Below are 7746 nucleotides of genomic sequence, written 5' to 3'. Positions count from 1 at the left end.
AACGGGACAGGGAGTAATGGAGAGAGGAGGAAAGGGAAAAGGGTTAACTCAACCTTCTGGCAGAGCCAGAAGGAGTTTTAGGCCCAAAAGAGCCAAGGTAGAGAAGAGAATCAGTCCTTGACTCACGTGACCGATATGAAGGAAAGCTGTCTGCGGGCCTCCTCTCTGCTCCAGTTCCTACTACGAACTGGCATCTCACTCTGTCCACAGGAAGTGAGCAAATTCCAGAGGCTGTTCTCTGCCTCACTTCCTGTGCCTCACAAGTGCCAATGATGGCTCTAGCTTGACCTAGGATTGCCCAGAGGTCTGTCCTTTTTTGCACATGTCTGTTGAGGGCCATATTCTCAAATAATTAAATCTTTAGTTTTGCTGCAGCCCTTCCTAATCTCTACCTGAGTAGGGTGGAGATTGCAGTTTCCAAGACCTGTCTCTGTTACTCCAAGTATCTCCATTGTCATCGATCAGGAAATAGCTAAATCCCATCTTCCAAAGAATGGTCTGAACAGGGTGGAGTAGTTTTGAAATTCACAATCCCCATTAAACAATGGGCCAGCAAAACATAGAAATAACAAAAAGACATCACCTAAAAGTGAAAGCTATTATTTTTCTAGTTTGGCCATGATCCACAATTCCAGTGTACATATTTTTTTTTCCTGGTAAAAGCTTTGCATAAGCTTTGTTATAACAACTGAGACATGTCTAAAAAGGACCAAAATTCTTAGAATTAAAAAAAAAAATTTGGCTACAGTAGCTAACAGACCAGTTCCCTGTTGCCATGAAAGTTTCCACCATGCACCATATGGGTCTTTAAAGCAATTTGCTGAGTGTTATTCAAAATCTTTTGAAGCTCATGGACATTTGTAATAATTTCACCAAATCTATTTATATAGAAATGAGATTGATTAATAAGGACACATATACCTCCCAATTTGGCTGTAAGCATAGGAAGGACTAACTATTTTGTATAATTGTCTTTTCTAAGGAATCTTATCCTGATGGCTTGAGCTGTATCTTGAGCCACTCTTTCAACTTTAGCAGAAATATTTCTAATAGAATTTGTGACTGCCATCATTCCAAAATTGGGCAGAAGAGCCCAGAAAAACCTTTGTACTGCTTATAAGGAGGCTACTGAATGAGGCCATGACCTCTTGGTTCTTGAATACCACCAAATACCTAGATTCCTAGCTATGGACTTGCCCAGTTGGCCAATAACATGGTCTTGCACTGATACTGGTGAGGTAACAAAGGCCAAACTGCAAGTACTTTACCATCCTGGGGAAAGGGGAGAGTAAGCTGACGAGTTACAGACATAGAATTGCCCAGGAGTCACCCATGGGAAATCTACATTAACTGGGATGAGGGCAGTAACTGTTGTAAAAGACATATGTTTATGTGTCCCATCCTTGGTGTTTTCTAGCTTTGCCTTAGCATAAATGTTGTGGTAGGGAATGGAATGGTGAGATTGCACTTTCCATTATCACCCATATATTTTCTACTCAATAAATCCTTACTTCTCTTCACACACAAGTAAAAGGTAGGTACATGATTAGTCAGAGGTAGTAGGGCTCCCAAATATCTGAAAATCACTTTAGAAGACCTGTTAAAATCAACTAAGATATTCAGCTCTTAACTTTATCAAAGACCAATAGTATAGGTTGTGACCAGTAGACTGGAGTCCATCTGTCATTATTTATGTGACATGTAACAAAAGCAAAAAGGACAAAAGAATTTTGGGGAACATGGGGTTACCTGGGTACAAGTGATGGTAAAGTCTCATTCATATGAACTGTAATTGTTGCCTATAACAAAACAGAGCTCCAATGCATCTGGACCCAACATCCATAAGGGCCAACAACCAACTTGGCCATGGACTTTCATGATAGCATTATCCCTAGTCCAATCATGGGAAGAGAGTACAAATAAAGACAATATAACATAACTTATAGCTAATAACCAAAACATACTAACTGAAGTTAATATTTTATAACAGAATACCCTAGATTTTTATTAATTTTTAAACTTAATGCAAAACCAAATCCAAAAACAAACAATAAATAAAATGCAATGTGTTTGACAGAATACAGTCACTCAGTGTCAGTAGATGGTGCCTGTTTTATGTGAGAACAATGAATCCAAGAGTCTTTTCCTCCGATTTTGATAGCAGTTGGAATAGTTACCAATTCTTGGAAAGGGCCTACCCAGGCATGCTGAGTTCCTCCAGTGCATTGGAAATTCCTTACCTCGTCTCCTGGGTATAGATCTGCATTTATGATTTTGTTATATAAGGTTTTTCACAAAGGGGGAGGGGACCAGACTGAAATAATTAGCATCAATAAGGTAGTGGAGTCTGAAAAGGATTCCTTCAGGTCTCTTCCCCTCCCTCATACCATCAGAAATCCTGATTCCTTTGGCTATACTCCTAGCCATTCCTCTCTGGTCCCTCAAAGTGACTACATCCTGGAGGGGTTATAGTTTCAATTATGATTTACCCATTAGAATTACTAGCCCTATTGGAGGCTCTATTACTATTATGCCTCCAACTTCTGTTCCTATTTTCTTGATTCTTCTTCCTACAATTCACTGGTCTTATTTACCACAGAAATAGCATTGTATTGACCCTTTGTCTGCCAGGGTCCTGATCATTTCTTTCAAGGGAGCCATGATTTCATCAATTACATTTGTTAAGTAAAATAGGGGCTAAAAAAAACTATCTCATTTTCCATGTTTCATCTTATCTTTTTTAAAATCCTCTTTTTAGCTCTTTCCTTTTCTTGCCTTTCACAACCTTCAAAAACATACACTGTTGTTCTCTTTAACTTCTCTATGTCCATACAAGTTCAGTCTGGACAAAGTCTTCTGAAATTACTTTCTAATTTCTGGGGAGGAGTGATTTAGAAAATAGTTTTTTTTTTTAATAATCTGAAAATCTGTCTGTTTTGAGACATCCAGTTCAAGGTATCTAGCTCCTGATTCTACAATCTGAAAAAAAAAATGTATCTCCAAAAGGAGATATGTAGATAGAGAAGGAACCAGATGGATTGGTGATGAAAAACCCAACTAGGGACCATCCCAGGCCAGTGAAACTCAAACCCCTTGAGATTATTATGAAAACACAAATTTATTTTGCTTATTAAGATTAGGGAACTGATAGAGATCCAATATGTCCCTGACTCTATAGAGTTCTATATCTACCCACTTTCTATGCTCCTCTTATGAGAAAGCTCTTCTCATCTTCTTAAGCCCTTCTTATCAGCTCCCTGATCTTTCTAAACTCAAAAAACATCTGACTGGGGGCAGCTGGGTAGCTCGGTGGATTGAGAACCAGGCCTAGAGACGGGAGGTCCTAGGTTCAAATCTGGCCTCAGCCACTTCCTAGCTGTGTGACCCTGGGCAAGTCACTTGACCCCCATTGCCTAGCCCTTACCACTCTTCTGCCTTGGAGCCAACACACAGTATTGACTCCAAGATAGAAGGTAAGGCCTTTAAAAAAAAAAAAGGAAAAAAAACCATCTGACTGAACTTTCTAGACTAAGAATTCTAGATTAGGGACAATTATGGTTAATTGATTAAAAAGGGGCTAGCGAGAATGGACTCACAAGTGACTGAGTCCTTCCCCAAGCCTGGGGTTGTCTTCTTAGGTAAAAAACTCAAAGTCCCAGATGTTTAAATTTAGGTTTTATATTAAATATGAGAATTATAATGTAATATTGTGATCACCACTTTAAAACATTACACCTTGTGTGGGAAAAAGATCCCTACCCCCTTATACTTGATTGAATTTTAGTGATAGTGATAGGTTTAAGATAATCAGTATTGTGATTCTAAAGTGATTAGTACAAATTCCATTATAATCTTAATACAATCAATAAAATTCATAATTTTTACAAGGATTTCTAATTAAGCATAAAAACTGCTTCTAACGGGATATCTAACCCCTCTCTAAGTTTGTACTTCCCTTTATCATAAGATGCTGACTATCTGAATCTCATGTCCCAAAATGGCACAAATATCACGTACCCTTTCTTGTTTGGAAATAGTCATCTCTTCCCCCAGATCACATGAGAGAAAGGTAACAGTTATTTGACTTGACTTAGTCATTAGTCTAAAGACTAATATGGGCTTTTTGAAATGAACTAACCAATCAGCTTTGTGATTGGGTAACTGTTTATAAATAGAGTCTATATGATGTTATATCTTGTGATCTTGTACAGAAGTATTCATTTTGTTATAAAAACCAGGTCTCAGCCTCTGGGCATTGTCTCTTGCTGGGGTCCAACAATGTAACACATACAAGAGAATACTTTTATCGGAGGACTTGGTTCTCTTCCAGTAAAATCTAACTTTCTACCTTGACTTGGAGAAATTTGGCTTTTTTACTTTATTTACCTAAATTGTCTATATGGAGTCTGTGGGTTTCTATTTCACAACACTTAGGTCAAAATGACTGTAGCAGCTTTATTTTACAATAAGGTAGGAAAGAGTAAAAGTAGGAAATGTGAAAAAGAGACAGAAAGTACTGCCTTGCTACAAAATACCTACTGTCTCCAGACTGCAAATGTGAAAGTGAATCTCACCAGAATCCAAAGTCCTAATTAGGAAGCTGAAATCTGAAGAACCAGGAGACACTGAAGAGTCTGACAAGAATCTTCAGTGCACATGAGGCTAAGACTGCCAAGAATCTCATCAGAACTCATGTTGAAGGGAGTGTCCCACAAAAACACCAACAAGCAGAAAGAGTCTCCTCACTGAAGAACCAAGGAAGGAATCACTTCACTCACCACTGCAAGCTGACATAGGATCTAGGGAAAAGGTCTCCTTCAAGCCAAGAAAACAATCTCCGGAACCAATCTCTCCAAACACCAGGAAGGGAATCAATATCTGAACCAATTTCTCCAGAAGTCAGGAAAGGAATAAATCTAGACCCTGCTGTTCTCTTCCTTTTATCTTCCTATTTTCCATGTCACTTCCTGTCACTCCCTCTTCTTCATAGAAACCAATGGCAGTCTTTCAATTTGCCTAGCACTGTCCAAGGGGTGGGGGCAGTAGCCTTTGGAGGTGTGAGCTTACTCTAGTGACTCATGAACTCTCTTACTTAATGTTAAGTAAGGATACTTTAAGTTCTTGATTTGGTTAGCTAAAAATAGGCAAGGAGAGAGTTAATCCTATTTTCAAAATTGGAAGAAATTTTTATTTGAAAGCAATTTTGAGAATGAAACAATTGGAGGACCATGAAACCTTTGAAACCTCATTGTTAAGTGGACACAGTGTAAGAGATTATATGCACTTTACTACAAAGATGAACTTCTCTCTACAGGGTCAGATGAATTGTCTGCAAAACTCTGGAATGTGAGCACAAGACATGCAGACCCAAACTTGTGAAGTTCAATGGACAGAAATTGATAATGGGATCCTTTGCTAATACATTAGCCTGTTGGGAATGGAATTCAGGAGCCTGAACTCAGAACTTCCAAGGACACATAGGTGCAGTGTTCAATGTGGACTACAATGATTACCTTGATCTCTTGGTGAGTGGTTCTGCAGACTTCACTCTGAAAGTATGGACCTTATCAATGGGAACATACCTGAACACACTCACAGGACATACTGAGTGGGTAACCAAAGTGGTTTTATACAGATCAAATCTCTCTTGCACAGCACTGGAGATCATATTCTCCTTCATGCTTACTATGAAATCTGGATTTGGCCTATTAGAAGAGAAATCAACTGCAAATTTTTAAAAACATTGTCTGTGTCTGAGAATGGAAGTATCTGTTTGCAGCCAAGACTCTATTTTGATGACAAATGCATTGTATATCATTCAGCCCTAGGACTTTATCAGTGGGACTTTGCCAGCTATGATATTCTCAGGGTTATCAAGACTCTAGAGTTAGCAAATTTGGCATTACTTGACTTTGGAGACATCTTTGCTCTATTATTTGACAACCACTACCATCATGGACTTAAGGACAGAGAATCTTTCCTGAGTCAGTAAGTTAAGACAGTAAATCAAAGAGGGACTCCAGCTTCTTGGCAGGTGAAATGTCATGGCTGAATGGACTGAATGGGCAGAATGATACGGATTTGGTTTTTGCCACCAATGTGCTTGACCGAACTATTCACTTAGTATTATGGAAGGAACATGGCTGAAGATATGGACAGCAGCTAAAAAAATGACTTTGGGTACTGAGGTTGCTGATTCTGAATTCTATGTGGGAGCCAATTTTGCATGAATTAAAGTACTCTCTTAATGGTATTGTTATGCAGAGCACAATCATTTATTTTTCTGGTTGTTGAGAGAATGGGGGGTAGGGAGGAGGTGGAGGAGGAGGAATGGTTTTATTGGCATAATGCAATGAAGCATGCTAACAATCTATACCAATGAAATTCCTTTGCACTTAATGATAAACCTAGAGACCCCAGCTATGCAACAAGAAACAAACAGACCCCAGCTAGGCAACAGAAAGCCAACAAAATGTTTTCCAACAACATTCAGCAACTTGCGAGAAACTGGAACGCCCCACCTCCCTTAGGGATATCCAATGAAGTTAATCCAAGTAGCCTACCTTCCACAGAGATAACCAACAGAGGTGACCCAACTTGTATTGAAGCCCCTAATGCTATAATAACTCATGATGTATCTCCAGCCACATCTACTGGCATTGGACTCCCCCTTGCTGCTTTTTTCCTCCATTAAAGCTTTGCTGTATTACCTTACTCTAGTCTCATTGTCTCTTGGGTCGAACCCCCTTCAGTTGGACTGACATAACTTTCCATCTTTTTCTTTATATAAAGCAGAGTAAAAAGTGGGAGAGTGGCCCTGGAGTCCAAGGGGAAACAGGATGTATGTAGTTTTTGCTTATCAGATCTCTTCCTGCTGAGGAGGAATGATGATAATAAATGAGGATTCTCTCAAGGTCCCATCTCCATCTACCTGCTAGGATTGGTGTTGAAAGATCTCAATAGGAGAACATTATGGACAGTCAAACTGGCTATTGAGGAAATTGTACGATGTAGGAATTAGGTGAAGAGTTAGGAGGAGGAGGAGTATTAGAAAAAGAACTATATGAGTAGTCATGATGAAACCAGTCCCCCGGGGTTATGACTTTGTGATTCTTCTCCTAGGTGTGCTACTTACTGTCTCTCAGAGATTTGACTGTATCCTTCACTTTTTTCCTATCACTGTATCCCTAGATTTATCTATAAATAAACAGCATTGTTTGTTCAATGAGTTTCTGTTCCACAGTTGTTGTTTTTTAAATTTTAAATATTTTTTAATGTTTACATGATTTATTTTCTTTCCTCTCCTCTTCCCTCTCCTCTCCCAGAACCAACAAGAAATTCCACTGGGTTGTACAAATATTATCACCTGATACCCATTTCCATGTTATTCCTTTTTGCTATAGAGAAATCTTTTAAAGCCTAAACACCAAATCACATACCCATATCTACATATGATAAGTGATCTCATGTTCTTTTGCATTTCTACTTCCAAAGTTCCTTCTCTCAATGCGGTTAGCATTCATTCACATAAGTCCTTCAGGAGTGTCCTGGTTTGTTGTATTGCTACTAATAGCAAAGTCCATTATATTGTATTGTTCCACAATATTTTACTTTCTGTGTACAATGTTCTCCTGGTTCTGCTCATTTCACTCTGCATCAGTTCACTGAGATTCTCCTAGTTCATTTAGAAATCCTCCAGATCATTATTCTTTACAGCAAAATAGTATTCTATCACCATCATATACT

General features: G+C 38.7%; 1 pseudogene; it reads left to right on the top strand.

The window, feature by feature from the left end:
- The first annotated feature begins 5194 nt into the window (after positions 1-5194).
- Positions 5195-6147, top strand: LOC100015152 (F-box/WD repeat-containing protein 2-like; annotated as a pseudogene).
- The last annotated feature ends 1599 nt before the right edge of the window (positions 6148-7746 follow it).

The sequence above is a fragment of the Monodelphis domestica genome, chromosome 1, assembly GCF_027887165.1.
Source record: "Monodelphis domestica isolate mMonDom1 chromosome 1, mMonDom1.pri, whole genome shotgun sequence".
Lineage (NCBI taxonomy): Eukaryota > Metazoa > Chordata > Mammalia > Didelphimorphia > Didelphidae > Monodelphis > Monodelphis domestica.
This window is presented reverse-complemented; position numbering and strand designations above follow the sequence as displayed.